The sequence below is a fragment of the Sturnira hondurensis genome, unplaced genomic scaffold (genome assembly GCF_014824575.4).
Source record: "Sturnira hondurensis isolate 20B ecotype Veracruz unplaced genomic scaffold, ASM1482457v3 Scaffold0001872, whole genome shotgun sequence".
Lineage (NCBI taxonomy): Eukaryota > Metazoa > Chordata > Mammalia > Chiroptera > Phyllostomidae > Sturnira > Sturnira hondurensis.
Window position 1 is genome coordinate 5,030,635 of NW_028074503.1, and position 17,869 is coordinate 5,048,503.

The 17,869-nt window shown below is 39.3% G+C and overlaps 1 protein-coding gene across 3 annotated transcripts in view; it reads right to left on the reverse strand.

The window, feature by feature from the left end:
* Positions 1-17,869, reverse strand: part of ZNF521 (zinc finger protein 521) — a 282,095-nt gene that overhangs the window by 261,754 nt on the left and 2,472 nt on the right. The window lies entirely within an intron of this gene.

Consider the following 17,869-nt stretch of genomic DNA (forward strand, 5'->3'; position numbering starts at 1 on the left):
CTCAATTCTGTTGATTAGTAGCTTGACTTTTATTTTTTAAATCTGGGAAGTTCCTCTTCTTAATTTTAATGACCCATCTGAAATGCAGGGAACAGCAGATTCGTCTAAATGGGATCACGTCACCCAGAAAAATGAAAAACTTTGCTTTTCTTTCCCACCCGGCACACAAGTGGAAGGCCCACGTTTCTAAGACATGATCCCGCTCAGGAAGATAAGAAAGTGGTGTCTAAACAATTGCTTTGGCAACACAATGGCTCAGCAAAAGAGGGGAAAAAAGAAAAGTGTTATAAAATTAGGTACATGTTTGTAGAATGATCAGAGCAAAGAGTGAGGTTGTGATTAATGAGCTATTACAAAATACAAAAGAATGTATGTATAATTGGAAAAAGTCATTTTGCTCTCCTCTAGTTGGACTAATAAATTTAAAAATACATGCAACCTTAAATGTCTAGGGTTCTTTCAGCTTGATAAACAAAACAAGAAAAGCCACATGACCAAAAATAAACCATAAAAATAGATCATTATTGATTTAGTACCATTTCTGCAACACTGTCCTTAAGGACTTTGAAACAAAGAAAATAAAAGAGCATCATTTTTAACTTTTTAACTGCACTTTTCATTTCCTAGAACACAATTCCTTAAGTTTTTCCATGAGTTTTATTGTTTCTCTTCAGTTTTAACTTAACCTCCCCCAAAACAAGACTTTCAAAATGCACTTTTCCTACAGAATGACAACCTTGCCAAAGTGCATTTAATCTGCATGGATCTGCAGACAAGTAATAAAGACACCCGTGCCATTAGCATAATCAATACACAATTTACAGAGCTACCCAGATAGAACTGAAAGTGAATGTCTATGCCATTATCTTGGTAACTATAAATTAATAGTCATTCGTGGGAATATGTTTCCACTTACATTGTTTCAATCCTGTCTTGTCAAGACAGTGTGAGCATATATTAAATATTTTTAGGGTATATATGTTAAATATAAACAGATTTCAAATGATGACTTATCAGATAATATATAAATATATAGAGAATAAAATCAGCTAAATCAATTACACATAGAAGAGAATGACTAATAAACACTCATATTTATTAATCATCTTGCTTTTTCACTGTGTGATTTAATAAGAAGAAATATATATGTATATTGAAACATAATGTTCAGTGAACATATGTGGAGAAGGAGCATGTTCACAGACAGTGAGCCAGAAAGGGCCAGATCTAACCCTGTTTTCTTAAAAGAATAATAAAGGAACTAATCCAGTCAATTCTACAGCTGATTATAATTTTTAAGAATCCAACCTTTTGAATTTTATATTTAGCCAAAACAGCATGTGACATCTCTGAAGTACCATCTATAAAACATCAGAATTGGAGTCATTTTATTTTTTTGGATGGGGATGGGTCCATCACCAGTCCCAGGGCCAACCCATCCCCAAGAAATGTGCCCACCTCCTCACAGGAACAAAGAACACGTGAATGAAAAAGAGGCGTATTTCCAAAGAAAGAAAACAGACACTGCTTCAGGATGGTCACCCAACAGAGCATCGCGGGAATGTGTCCTTCGCCGGCACCTCCCCACAGGTATTTACAACAGCCAATGTGACTTTACCAGAAGCCTGCACAACCCAAGGCAGACAGACCCCTGCCATAACCTGGGAGGTACAAACACCACTCACTTCTTCCTACAGCTCAGAACTGGTGGGCTCCACCCTAGCAAACCTGACCTCCGAGCAAGCCAGACAGACGCCAGAGTGGCCAGAGCAAGACCTCTGAAAGTCCGCTCAGCGCCTGGGAGGAGGCGTTTCTGCTGAGACTTCACTGTCAGTGGGAAAGCACTCCTGGTCCTGCGCCACCTCCCACAGCCACCTCCTCTCACCTACCTCCCAGATCAGCTTTCTGAGCTCTACAATTCTTTTAGCAGAAGCCAAAGCTTTTGATCAAACAATGTGGGATTTGTCAGGTGGCCACAGCTTTCGATTCTCAGGTATAAGAAATATCATGTCATTTTTTTCTTGTAGAAGTAACTTGGGGGTAGGGGAGGGGTAGACTATGGGAGGGAACTGAGATCTAAATGCTTAAACACCAGAGGAGAAATGTGGTGGCCAGATTAATTATTTCTACCCCTTGATTTGCTTTAAGATGGACTCTGGCTTCTTTTATTTGAAAATCATGAAATTAAAGACTGACCATTTTCAGGCCAGGAAGTCTACATTCTTTTTCTAAGTTAGCCATGCTAACTGGACAAACACAGTGTCTGTGCTTCAGTTTCCTCATCCATAAAGTAACAGTAATATACTAACATTAGGTTCACTTAAGATCAAATGAAAAAGATACACTGTATCTTTGGAAATATTAAAGAGGTGCCCAATTAGCATAAAGAGGGAACTCACCTCTCTTCCAGCTCCATTACCCACCTTTTATTGTACAGAATGATTACTAAAGGTTTGACATAAAAACTTACACATTTCCTCCTAGGCTTTCTCCAGAAGGGGAAAGATTTTCTGCTCTACACAAAGAGGTAAGACAGCCACAGAACTGTGTCACTGCTCAGGGTTTTGCAGAAGAGGGGCCGATAAAGAGGACAGAAGGTGCCTATGTCCTCAGCTTCCCCATGAACTTCATCCATAATGACAAGCTGTTCCTAGTTCCTAACTTCCTAAGAACACACACCCGTGAAGCCTTTGCACTTTTTACTGAATACATCAATCATGGGGGACCTGAAGAGACACTTCCCCAAAGTGGACATACAGATGGCCAACAGACATATGAAAAGGTGCTCAACATCACCAATCATTATAAAAATTCCAATTAAAACTACAATGAGGTATCCTCTCACACCTGTCAGAATGGCTATCATCCACAAATCAACAAACAAGTGCTCTCCAGGATGGGGAGAAAGGGAAACACATTTGCACTGTTGGTGGGAATGCAGACTGATGCAGTACGGAGAAAGAAAGCAGTATGGAGTCATCTCAAAACATTAAAAACGGATCTGCCTTTTGACCCAGTGAGCCCATTCCTGGGAAATATCTGAAGGAACCCAAAACACTAATTTGAAAGAATGTAAGCACCCTTATGTTCATTGCAGTATTATTTACAATTGCCAAGATATGGAAGCAGCCCAAGTGTCCATCAGTAGATGAGTGGATAGAATAACTATGGGACATTTACAAAATGAAATGCTACTTAGCCATTTAAAAAAGAGAGACAGTTTTACCCTTTGTGACAATATAGAAGGACCTGGAAAACATTATGCTGGGTGAAATAATCCAGTCAGAGAAAGAGAAATACCATACAATTTCACTCCTGTGTGGCATCTAACAAACAAACTGAACTCACCAGCAAAATCAGACAGACTCATAGCTACGGGGGTGGATTCAGGCGGTGGAGGGATTGAGCAAAACGGAAAAAGGACACATGGACATGGACAACAGTGTGGTGATCACGGGGAGGGAGGGGGCTAGAAGGGGACTAAATGGTGATGGAAAAAAATACAATTAAAAATTTTTAAAAGAAGTAGATTCTTAACATTTCACTGGTAAGAGAGCTGACACTTAGAGAGCGTCAGTACCACGCAGGATTCAAACAGAGGTCCACTCGGTCCCCGTGGTCAAGTCCCTGACTCATGCTGACTGTGCACACAGGACCAAACACCAGAGACCCTGACAGCTAAAACCGAAGGGACTCTCGCAGAGCAGCAGCCCCCAGACGCTGCCTTTTGTAAAGAGTCTGAGGGGGTGGGGGAAGTCACTTTTGCTTCCATAGTTTAAAATGTGTTCAGCAACGAAAGGTCATTCCTAGAATTAGAAATCAAGAGCCTGAGATTCTCCTCCTCGTTCTATCGCAACGGCACGGTGCGACTTGGAACAGAGCACTATGGCTCTTTGTGTCTTGCAGAGGATGGGACAGGTGTGTGACCTGGTGTCCTCGCCCGGCTGGGAATGTCGCGCCCTGCCGCACCCCTTAACTACATTTGCAGTCCCAGCAACAGCCGACCCATCCAGAAACTAAACTACCGCTGAGCTCAATCCACCCTTCCTACAGTGTTCTCTAGAATATCTATTCTAAATTATACCGAAGTGGAGTTTCTTCTGTCACTTACTATCTGTTAAGGATATTCCACTCATTAAAAGTGGCCTCACACAACCCTCCGGACTCTCTCTACTCCAATTTTCATTACTATTTCTTTCACTTCATTTAGCATGAGGGTTGAAGAAAAAAGTATAAATGGATATTTGAAAGTCAGATGATTGGATATATTAAGGTTTTAGACTTGGTCCATATGGAAAGACAACTTTATGACAGTTATAATATAGCTAAAATAAAAAGAGTGTCTACACAGAGTACCGCCAGACAAATGAGTGCTGAGGTCAACCAGCGGGCAAGGACAGAAGCTCAGTTTCTAAAGCCCACAGGGATGACCAGAGCCCAGCACTCTGGGAGTGGGGACCCGGTGGTCTCACGACATAAACGCAGAGAGCAGGGCTGCCGAGTGAATGAGCAGGGGAAGGAAAGCGAGGGAAAATAAAAATAAGGCAAACTGACATTTAGGTTTACAGGAAAGAATGGAGAAGAAATTAAGAGGAAAAAATTTCAGACACTCTGCCCCCAATAAGGTCTCCCATAAAATTAAAACAGCAGCTAGACACAGCCAGACAGGCTGGTAGTTCCTAGCCGGTCAGCACATTCCTGTATTCTCCCTCTGTCCTCACACTCGATACTCACATGTGGTTCTAGAGAACACAAAATTCCTTGCTGAAGTCTAAAAGAAAATGCTTCTAGATAAATTTACTGATGAGCACAGTGATGTAGAAAATCATCCCCTTGTTCGGCTAATTCCTCTGTAAACCCAAGCCCAGATTTACCTTTTTAATTTAAGGATTATTAATAAATCTACTATGATTAAACCTTCATAATGATACGTGAATTATTTGTCTCTAGTTCCTCTCCCAAGAACAATTAGCCTACCTTTGCAAATTAGCAGGGCCCTTCTACAAAGAACTCAAAGACACAGACCTGACTTACCAAAAAGATGACAGAGGCTCTAAAATTAATTAGCTCCACTTTATGGTTCCATTATCTTTTAATTGGAATTTCTGCAGGAATTTCCCTTTCAGAACTCTCTCTACACGGGCAAAGCAGTGAGGAGCTTGGAACCAAGTAGTGCTGTGGCCAGCGTGAGGGGCTGTCCCACGGCCCACTGAACCCAGCAGACATCTGCAAGGAACCCTCCCAAAAGGGGTTCTGAAATGGCTGGGTCCAACCACAGGTACCCCGAAATCCCCACTACTGAAGCAGAGCAAAAAGCAATTTTCTGGAATTGAAAGGAACTGCATAGCAGAGGATGAAGAATTTCCCTACAAAAGTAGGGAAAGGTTTTCAAAGAAAACCTTTGAAAGTAAGAGTAAGAACTGTAACCCAAGTACTTCTTGTCTCCCAGATACTATTCTAAGGGCCTAAATGAATTAACTCTTACTTCTCACGGTAACCCTACAAGTTAGGTAGTATTACCCCTCACAGTTACAGAAACTGTGATGAATAATTTGCCCAAAGTGCCCCAGCTGGTGGGACAATCAGTGGATTGGGTGCTGGCCTGCAAACCAAAGGTTTTTGGGTTCAATTCCCAGTCAGGGCACATGCCTGGGTTGCAGACCAGGTCCCCAGGAAGGGGCATGTGAGAGGCAACCATGCATTGATGTTTCTCTCCCTTTCTTCCTCCCTTCTCCTCTACCTAAAAATAAATTAATTAAATATTTTAAAATAAGAATAAATTGCCCAAAGTCAACCAGGTTAGAATTTCAATCTAGGAAGCCTAGTTTAACATCCCACTTCTTAACTACCACACTCTATTGATCCAATTTAGTAGGAAATGTTTGCTGAGTACCTACTGAATTTCCAGAACTGTACTTAGATGCTGGGGACACAGAAGGGGGTGGGGCAGGGGCAGACAACACCTTGCAGCCAGTGTAATGGGGAAGACAAAACTAAAAGAATGATTAGAAAAACAAAAAGCAAAAACACAACAACAAATACACACCTTCCTATGTCAGACACAAAATCTGTTAGTTACAAGGAAAAGCACGGACAAAACTGAAAATAAAAAATTTTAAACTTCTCTATGGCCAAAAGTAAAAAAATTCCCACTCACAAAGACAAAAGGCGAACTAGGGGAAATATTTACTACACATAAGTCAGACAAAGGATTAATTTCTTAATAACATGAGCTGCTCTTTCAAACCAAAACACAAAAGAAGGAAATAAAAAGGCAATTCACAGAAAATAAATACAAATGGTGTATAAACATATGAAAAGATGTTCCTAATTATAGAAATATTAATTAAAATGTCAGTGAAATACCAGTGTGTTTGTTTCACAAGCCACATTAGTAAAGATAAAGTATTTAAACGCAGTACTCTCTAACCCTATTGCTAACAGCAATGAGAACTGGTATTCCCTCTGTGGGGGGCACACTGGCAATACACATCAAAGTGTTAAATGCCGTTCGTTCCCTTCACCCTGCAATTTCTTTTTTAGGAATTTACCGCAGACACATCTTGTGTATGTGTGTATGTATAAAATCATACATATCAGCAAGATTGTGTTGTGTTCCTTGCAACAACATTTGTAAAGAGTAAAAACACCAACAAGTAAATACGAGAAACAACCTAATGGCCACCCATGGGGGAAGGGCTACGTAAGTGACAGAACATCATACCCCGGAGAGTGTAGCGTTGTTAAAATAAAGGGCATGTCCTAACTATTGATCTGGAGAATTTTCTAGGACACGTATTTAGGGAGGGTTAGGAAGGGCAATGTAGACTGCTCCCACTTTTGGGGGGAAATAAGAAAAGGCACCCATATATATGTCACCATCTAAGAATGGTCCAGCTCACTGCCTGAGGACATCACCACTAGAACCCTCATCCTTCCCAAATAACCACGACAGAGGTATCCACAGGGCGGTTGGAAAGGGCCGCAGGTGATGAGCCTGTCCAGAGTCTAGGTGCATCTCACTCAGGCTCGGTGAAGTATGTCGATAGTGGTAAAGATTGGATATATACAGCTTTAAACGTCTTCCCATAAACTACTTTTGGGAACTTTGCCAATAATACCGCCATGAATAGAGACAACAGAAAATGTCTAAAATATGCGAGTTAAAAAATAGAAAAAAGGAAAGTACAGGTAGGTAGATTACTGTTTTTATCATCCTCTACAGTTTTTCTATGTAACTTTTCAGTAACAGAAAATCAGTAGGCATTGTTGATGTATTGTCATATTCTATCATTTACTAAGCTCCACAATGTCAAAATTTTGCTAAGAATTTACAAAGATCATAAATAGAAACACATTACTAAATGATTTGTACACTTTTTCCTAGATCATCTATGAATGAATGGAGAGAGGAGTTGTTAAATTGTTTTATGAAACCAAAATGAGTGTTTATACAGCATTTGGACAGCATTATAAAAATTAGAATGAGTGAAGATTTTTGGAAGAATAAATAGGTCTAAGTGATGAAAGACTGAATGGATATAGTTAGGGTAATGCACTTAGAGTGGAAAAGCCAGCCCCATGAACAAAGGACAGCCAGAATTTTTACACAAAAATCCTGTGTAAAAATCACACACGAGCTGTGTGTAAATAATATAAAAGATAGCACTTGTACAAACTGAAGGGATACTATTTTTGCAAAACTAAGTGCAGTCTGGAGTTAAATAACATTCTGAGGGATACAAAAAGTCATCTACACGGGTCTCATACACTGTTAGCTCCATGAAACCCATGAGCAACTGGGTCTACCCTACTCCTCACTGTCCTATATTTTTCGTACCTGACCCAATAATTGGTGCTAATAGAAATTCCTGTAGAATACATGACCACGTTCCATAGGTTTCATTCAAAAACATACTAAACATCAGATTTGTTTTGAAAGTGCTTCCTCTAGCACTATCCATCCCTAACCTCAGGGATACACGTGATACACTCACATCTGTGAGATGGTCTAGTAACACCCAGAGCTTCCCCTTCACATAACTGCGAATCACTACCACCCATTTCACTGTCCATTTCATGAGTTTCTACTGTATGGTTGTAACTCCACAAGACACAGAGCACATCTGCCTCCTTCACAGCACCCCCAACTCCCAGCGCTCCTGGCCTGGCAAGCAAGTGATGGGCCTGCAATAAATATCTGTTGAGTACACAGATGAATGAATTAACCTATTAGTTTGCATTTTTGTATGCTTGTTTGTCAACAACCTAATTTTAGGTTCTGGGGATTCATAAAAGGAAACACAGAACCCTGCTTTCAAAGGGCTTACAAACCAGAAAATCAACTTAGTGCCACAGTTTCTATGACATCTGAAGTACAGAGGGGACAATAAGGAAGAGAGTCATGTTAATCTGGGTGAGTCAGTAAAAGCCTCACAGGACATGTGAGATGCGTCTTAAGAAATGAAAACAATATTCAAGCTTTTATTATTATACAAAACTGACCTGACAATCCACAATCTAAGCCCAGGGCCAGTTCAAAGTGAGGCATGAAAATCTTTAAAAGTTTGGAATGTGCAGCTATAGGAAAATGGTACGGGCATTTGGACAAATGGATGAACATGAGTTGAAGATGACTCCAAGTGTAAGTCAAACTAAATTAAAATGCTACCCTTAAAGCAGCGCACTTTGACCTTGGCTCAAACATTTGTACGGCTGCGGGTTCATATCCATCCCACTGCAAACATTGACCTGAGACTCAGGCAAACGGATCTGGTCACTCACTCACACATACATACAATTTCTAGTGCAAAGCAGCTGTTAGGGCTGCTCCCAATGACACAAGACAAACCCCTAATGGGGTGAATTGGTCAGTGGTCAGTGGTCCAGGGCTCTCACCTAGAAGCTGCCAACTGCTCTATGGAAATTCCAGGAGGTGAATGGAGTGAATGGTTCAGTGTGTAATGCATCCATCCATCTATATTAGCTCCCTAAATTATTAGTTCCATATTAGCTCTGGACAAGAAATCACAGTGGAAAGTAAGACCATCTAATCCCTGTTGTTTGAGTTTGTTCCATCAGCTACAACTCAATCAACTTAAAAAGCATGCCCATTAATATGAATTAATTGATCGACTTGCAAGAATTACAATTTCTCAGCATGAGAATTCTACAATGTTAGTGATAGATGGGAATTTAGGAGTCATTTGTTTCATAAGAATTAAAGTGATTTTGATTCCTCAAAAGTTTACTGAGCAGTTAGTTTAAGTGAGATGCCTGGCCAGGCACTTTCCTGGCCTGAGGGACACACAGGCAAAGACGGAGTACAGGGGTCTGTCAGCCCATCACACACATGTTGGGTTTCAAATATGCAAAATCAGCCAGTATAAAAGACAGTTACTCTTAACAGGAGCTATAAAATGATGTTATTATCTTGTAATGGTTTTATTTTGAATATTAAAATTTTGCTATAATGCTACAATACTCATGTAAATGACCTATATGATTTTGGAGGAGGCAAAAGGGATTTCATGTTGATCATCTTTCTCTTTGGTCAGTCACACTCCACCATCACCCTTCATTCAGCACTCCTGTCACTGAACATGAAGACCATCCAGACACCCGATGGCATTATCCCTAAAATGTCTTCTGTGAATGTTTGTCTCAAAGCATTCACCTGTCGCCCGGGGGAAAAATAATCCAACTTGTGCTATGGACTTTTCAATATCAACTTGCTTCCTTAGTGCTCTGTTCCTGAATATTTAATGGGATGAATTCCTCATGACTTGTTTCACCTCAATTTTATGTAGTAGGGATTCCAACCTGAGGTTTCATTTTGCAGTTTTTAAATATCATCATCATATACATTCTCCAAGAGGCTCCAATTACCTTACAGGATGCCATCAACTCTTTGAAAATTGTTAAAAATTAACTTCAGTGTCACACACTTAACTTTCAAAAATGTTACAGAGATCTTTTAGGAGGGGTAAAAGATTTTGCATAGTCAATGACCTAAATCCAAAGGGGTTAGAAATAAATGTTCTATATATTGTATTATTTAGTTGTTTCAGTTCAAGTGAGTGTATCTAACTTTTTAATTATAAGAGAAAACATAGATCACCAATCTTTTTTTTTAAATTCTTGTTCAACTACAGCTTTCTGTCTTATATTCCCAGCCCTGCCTGCCCCCCTGCCCCGTGCTCCCCACCTCCCTTCCATTTCCGCCTAGATCACCAATCTTAAAAAGTATAGCTCATCCAAGTTTTGGAGTCAAAATGTTTTTGAAACTCACTTTATGTAACTTGTTTAACTGATTCAGCTTGTTGAAAAAGAGAATACAATATTTACATGTATCTCTCTTCCCCACCTGCACTGCTTCCTCCCCCAAATGGAAAAGCAGTGGCAGATATTTAAAATCTCATCCAGTTTTCTAGACTACACGCTTCGTAAGAGCAACACTACGTCTGAGTGGTTCACCACTGAATTCTCAGGAGTACAGTACCTGGAGCAAAACAAGCACTGAAAGAAAAAAAAATCTTCTTAAATGATGAAATGGGCCCCTTCATGTAAGAGAGAGGAAATCTGAGTCCTAGAGAACAGAGGGCCCGCAGCTTGCCAAAAAGCACAGGCAGCAAATCAGAGCTGGCCCCCTGCGCCCCCTCTGCTCTGCAACCACCTCCTTCCTCACGCTACCGTCCAAATCGCAGCGCTTATGACCATCACTAATTGTTTGTTTTTAGTCTCAACTCTTTCCAGGAATTAATATGCATTCCCTTGAGTGCACAGTTTTTAACTCTTGCCTCCTGTCTGTAAAAATTGCATCTGACTTTGAGTATTCCACGCTGACAGCCCCAAATCACTCTACCTAACACGTGCCACAACTTCAGCCTCCACAGGTCAGCTAGTGAGTAAAAAACATTCAAGCAAACTCACGATGGCACTGTTTTCCAATCGTTTGGGTTCTTGGTAGAGTGGTGTTTCTGAATACTTAATTGGCTGCTTTTAATATATAAAAATAAGAGAAGATAAAAGTGTGAGACTGGTGCTAGACAGCATATGTCTAATAAGCCTTAAAACAATGGAGACAAGCTAAACCATTAGAAATGGGGAAAGCAATTACTAGTTCATCTTATTCACACATTTACTAGACCTAATCTGGTGCTATGTGAAGGGAAAAAATAATATTAAAAAACGTGTATTAAGTGTTAGAATTTTTTCTAAAAATCAATATATCATTTAAAACACTGTAATATATCTTAGGTTCCTGGTCACAGCACCCCATATAGTATAGCAATTCCTAATTCACCTTCTGGACTCCTGACCTCTTCAAAGGTTTTCACCAATGTATTCAGTATGACTATGTACTCATATGGCACTTGACTGTACTCGAGAATGAAAGCCACCATCTCCTCCATTCCCATCAGGTAAATAAGTTTCAATACAATATATCTCCCATAGAACACTGACGGCATAGAAGTTTTGGAAAAGTGAATCATGAGAAAAAAGATAGAGGGTAATAAAAATAGTAAAATAATGGTATGCAATGGTAAATTGACTTTAATTTCTAGAAGGAAATTACACTCCTTACATTAACACCAATTTTTATTAGGCAAAATTCAACACAATCTAATTTTTCCCTTAAAAAGCAATTAACATATATTCATTTGCTATGCAAAATGTACGTTAAATAGAATGTTAAGTATGTTTGCATACATGTATACCATTCGTGTGTATATTTCATACTGAGTTGTTGTAACTGAGGAGATAAAACCTTTGGTTTCATCATAGATGCACAAATTTTTACCGTAACCAAAATACCAAAATGCAATTCCCATAAACTGTACTACTATAAAAGTGAATATTCCCAATGTCAATCACTCGACCATCCTGAGCTTGAGGGAGCTATGCTCATGTATGACTAGAACATGCTTTCCAAACCAACTCATCTTCCTGCGAAAACAAGGCTTAAATGCTTAATACATTCTCAACATACATGCAATTAACAGATTTACATATATGTTTTCCTTTACAAGATTTTTCAAAGACTTCTCCGCCCCATGAAATTAAAATTTATAGTGTCCAATGATGATAATTTATAAATGTATGCATTTACCTTTTTTTTTAATCTTCTAAGAAAGAGGAATTTCTAGAGACAGTTACATTTGAATCTGGAATTTTTTTTTTTAATGACCAAATTAGAAACCTCTGCAAGCAGACATCTAGAATAGAAATGCCAACGGCAGTGTGTGCTGCCATTATAATGATACCCCCAAGATCAGCCCCGTGCGTGTAGCTCAGCAAGGTCCCCAGGTAGCTGGATGACTGCTGTATAATCATTATCCCCGATAAAACTGAAGCTACTGAAGTTTTAAAGAATTCGTATCTTACTGAATTTCTTTAATCTCTAGTAATTACTAAACTGGCATAATTACTTATACTAGAGGTGGAATGTGATGCATGCTAAAAGCCCAAGCTGCCTAAAATTAAAGTTTTAAAAAAAAAGCCACGATTCTACTTAGTTTTCAAAGATTTATCTTGTGTCAGGCTTTTATGCCAAGAGTGGCATAATTATTTAAACCATTTAAAAGCTTTCCTTACACTATTTGATTAATACTATAACAGAGCTATTTAAATTTACTAATGTTAACTTTAATGTTTAAGTTATACTTGCTTTGTAAAAACATTGTTGCAGAATGTATTTCAAATCAGACAAGCACACTTTCATTACAACAAACAAGGTATATGTAATACTAGCTGCTGTACCTTGTAATCCCCAAACAAAATAAAAGGAACATATTTCTGATTAATTGAAATAGGACTAGAAAGTTTCATACTCCCCCCTCCAACTAACTTTAACCTTTGAACACAAAACAGGAATCAATGGGAAAATTTTAAATACACTTGGGAAAACACTTAGCCAGAGATCCTTTGTATCAAAATCTCATTCAATCCAAAAGCATTTTTAACAATGCATGATAAAATATGATACAAGTGTTGCAAGTCTTAAAATCATTTTCTCTCTTAAAAATCACTAAAAACTCAACATGGTATCTATTAAATCTAGCCAATAAAGAATGTATTCTATGGCAACAGTATTAGTGACATTAAGCCAGCAATGTGAATTCTGTCAAATGAATTAATAAAGCACAGTAACAGGAAAAGCAGACCTTTCATACAATTCTTAACTAATCTTGGTAGAGTTGCTCTTTCCTACTACCAAAACCTTTCTCCTCTTTGCACGATTTTACATCAAAATGAAAACTTAAGCAAGTATACTAATATTACATTTCAACTTATGTCAACAAGTATTCACTAAAATTTCACCAAGTAGCCAATTCTCATAGACTTCCTTGCAAAATAAAAGGGCAGAAAAATCTTCCTATAGGATGAAAAGAAACTTCCTACGAATATGTGGTAAGACTTGCAATGACCCAAATAAGCAAGTGAAAAGAAGAATAATTACTAGAAGCCAAAAGTTGAAAAAATTTGTCTTCACTATTGCATGTCACTGCTGTCAATAACTACAATGGATTTTAAGGGATATGGGAATACTCTGGCAAAAGAAAAAAAGGAAAATTATTAACAGCTTCCTTTATGAAAAGCTGCTAATCTCATATCCCTTTATAATTTCATTTTTACATGTATGCTTTTATGTTCAACATCCTATTTTTTGCCCTTTTTTGGCGGGATGAATAAAAGCCAACAATCCACTCATGCATCAAACAGATGTTTTTGTTTTTAAGGCCAAGGGGAATCTTGTGAATTTTGGTGCCCTCCCTTTAAGAAGACGCTGCCAGAACTGCTGAAATCGTGAAACCGGCGTTTTGGAAAAGACTCACTGGACCATCAGTTCTGAAACTCTGACTTGCACTCGTGGGATTCTTGCCAACTGTAATTGCTGTTTTTGTTTATGTCGGATTGTCTACTGATTGGACTATAATCAATTTAATGACTTCAGCATCTAGTCAGTATAATTTAGAGGAGGCAGAGGGAGCTTGGTAGGTGAAAGAAGTACATGGATGACTGTCTGGAGGGGGTATGGACGTCAAACACTGGGCCTCTGCAGTGTTTCCCACAGTCAGGCTTTTTAGCACCTCAATCCAATAGCACGAGCCTACGTTGCTACGTGCTGCACGATCACTAAGGTGCTTTGTGCTCACAATAATGAAAAAGAATATGTACATGTACATATACAGATAAAACCCTGAGACTCCAAAAAAAAAAACCTTACGCTAGGATAAAAACCTAGTTCTTAAAAATGGGGAATCATGCTTAACTTATATAAAAAGAATTGTGAGGGAAAAGCTGTATATTGTAAGTTTTAATTAAAAGCAAACTCTTACACTGTCTTAATGCAAGTGGCTTTCACACAAAATTCAGGGCATATTTTTTTTCTTCCTATAGCATCTTTTCCAAAATCAAAACTGAGTCTCTCTAGTGGTAAGATTATATTTTTAAGAAACAAAACACATGGAGATGGAATATTTAAAAAAACATACTTTTTTGTTATACTTTACCTGCCTACCTCTAAGAAAATATATTTTGTCTCTGAAAACAAAAGAAAATACAGTGTTTCAATAAGGACTAGAGAGTTTAATGTTTCTATTAAGTTTAGGGACCAGTACACGCTCCCTGTGGGGGCTTTTTTAGCACCTCCAATTTCAAGAGCTTTTCCACCAGAGAAATACAGCCTAATAGATAGGTTTTCTGACTTTCCCAAGGTTATGGGCTTAAAATCCATTTGCCTTTACATTCAAATTCTATGGTTTACATTTTTTTTAATCGAGAGCTGAATTTTTGCCACTTCATTATATTTCTAAATAAATTACCTCTTAAAAAAAAAAAACCCTGTGTAAGTACAAAAGAAGGTAAATGGGAAAAAGGAGAAAGGTCAGTCATAAGTGTGATAACTTCAAAATGTGCCAAGTTACAAAGGGGCAGCTCCCGTGACAGCCAAGTTAAACAGGCATTTCAGGGCCTCGCTTTCTCCTTGGTTCCCACCATTTCTCTCGAGAGGCCCCTGGTATGGGTTTATGAACACCTTAGGGTCCAGATATCCTAATTGTGTCTTGTGTTTAACTTGGCCATTGAAATGTCTAAGTGCTCCCCTCTCTCCTTCCCAGCTTTATAACTTGGCTCTTACTGAGTATGTCACACCTTTATGTAGCGGACCACTTTTTCCTATTTACAGCGCTTTTTGGAGTAAATTTCAAAAAAAAATGTTTTTATCAGGTAAAATGGCTGAAAAGCTTCCATCAGAGAAGCAACACAAAAATACAGAATAAAGACCCAGCAAGAAAAATAAAAATAGGTCACAATTGACCAATTTGATGCTACTGATTCATTGCCTCCAAAAACAAGCTGACTTCTCAGGCAGGTGATCTATTCAAATGCTGTGTCTGCTCTCAGGAGCTGAGATAAATACCCAAATAATACAAATGGGGCAGAAAGGATGACTCATTTAACTGTCTGACCATCCATCCCTATAAATACTGGCTTCAATTCTCTGTTTCATTAAACAGGTTTCTCTGAAGATTCACAGCTTCTAAGGACAAAGTAAGTTTCTGGACTTTGTTTGTGAGCTGAGGGAATGTACACGCTAGGGGCTTTGGGAGGCACCAGGGGTACAAGAGTTTCATGTTTCAAAATATATTTTGCAGTTTTCTCACACGGAAAAATGAATCTTTTTGGCATTTCACAGTTTGAATGCAATTTAGAAGATACAAGGAGACCAAGCAGGGCACTGTCCTTCGCAGCCAGAGAAACCGGGCGCCCAGTCTCAGGAGGTGGGTCATTAGGACAATTACCCTGAAGTCTGCTGCAAACAACAACAACAAAAAAAAACCTGCATAGTTTTTAAGTAAATATAGTTACTCATTCAAAACACCGAATGTATAAGAATACCCAAAATAAATTCAACTATAGTAGAATTTCCTGGTAGTACTTATTTTTAGGCATTTTGGTAAAAACAAAAACTCCAAACTTAACTGCCATTTTTGTTTTAATGTTTTTACCTGCCTTATTGTAAACGACTCCCCTGAGAAATGAGTTCCAAATTATGATATCAAAAGTGACAGCCATATCAGAAATATCTTTTAATCCTTGCCTGTTCAAGAAATAGTACGGATGTAAGAGACAAGTTGGAAATTGAATGCAGAACTTCATGTTTTATTTAGAAGGGCACATTGCACTTTCACGGTTTCCAATGCCTCCTTCAAGTTAGTAAAAAGTAATCTGCGAGGTTTTGAAATACTGTCATTCATCAAATAGCATCAGAATTTTTATCTTAGTTGCAATACTACTAATCAGTTCTTAGAGAAGAAACTCAATCCAAGGCTGCCCTTCTATGCCTGCTAACAGCAAAGTGTTGCTCATTGCTCATTACGATGATGATGCCAGAAGATTTGTCATAATAACACTTCCCTGACTGTTCTATGATCCAAGTGTGACCTTTCAAACAATACGATGGACGGAATCCACATACTCAGAACACTCCTGAAACACATTTTTAAAAATAGAGACCTTCCAGGAAGACACAGAGAAATAAAAATAAGTGAAGGGTGGGTATTTAACAAGAGCCACCAGGAAGGTCATTCTGCTTCTCAAACCTGCTACTAATATCACAATTACTCATCTGCCATCGCTCATATAAATATGTATTTTCCCAGGTATATGCACACCCTGAAGAAAAACAGACCCGCTCTTCAGTGAGGACTGTACTATTTTTATTCCTGTCTTCAGCGCCTCACCCCCGGAGCTCAGCCAGCCCACCTGAGGCCATTGCTCTTCTGGGAGTCGTCCAAGCAGCTGACAGCGGAGAACACCACCGTGTTCCATGCTCACACGGAAAATGGAAGCTAAGTCTTTGTTTTTAATGTAAATATTTAAGGCTTGGCAGTTGAAACACAGATACTGTGTCTTCATGGAGAAGATAGTTAAATATTTTTTGCAATAGGACTACAAAACAAAAGAATAAAATGCCCTCTTTGCTCACTTTCACTTGCCTTTTTGTTGTTGTTGTTCATTTACTTAAGGACTGCACAGGTCTCGGTCCCAGGTATTTTGCGATTCGACTGCGAATTTCGCCAACTGATGGCTTCTCTTGCTGCCCATAAAATCCTACATGCAGAATATATCCTCTTTAGGAAACACCGGGAGCACTTGCACCCACAATCAAAGGAACTTTCCCTGTGAATTCATCCCAAAACCAGGTGAAATGAATACTCAGAAGCTATGGATAAGTAAACCAGCCGACTGGGCAAACTTCAATAAACTTTTTAAAAATGAAAAGCCTCCCACATTACTGATGTTTGAGAAGCCTTTGTAGCCCTTTAAACCGGGCTGACTGACCCCAAGCACTATCTCATTAAACTACTGGGAAAGTTCTTCATTCCCAATGACTGGGAAGAGGCTTGTCCTGGTAGTTGTTCAGCGTGACTTTTAAAGAAGCCAAGAGTCTGCCGGTTTGGTCCACGGTTACCCTGACATCCGCGCACGCCCGCGGCGCTTATTTTTTCACTACCGACTCTTGAATCTTTCCGACCCTCGGTCTCCGTTTCCCCAGAAAATGTGTGGCCCACATGAATGTAAATCAAAACTGTGTCAAGACACATGTCAGTGATTCATGTCGTTTTCAAACTAAAACTTCTCCCGTGCTTCAGGAAAAAGAAAGCGTTCCAATCTGCGTGGCCCTCCCCCACCCCGGTCCCTTCCCAGGAGAAGAAAGGGCTTTGTGTGTGCGGTGAGGGCTCCGTTAATCGAGTTCATAAATACACATCGGCCGGGGGCCAGGAGGCGTGGGGCGCCGGGCTCTGCCCACCCCTCCCCCCGACCAGTGGTCGGGTCGCGAGACCGGTGGCAGGAACAGGGG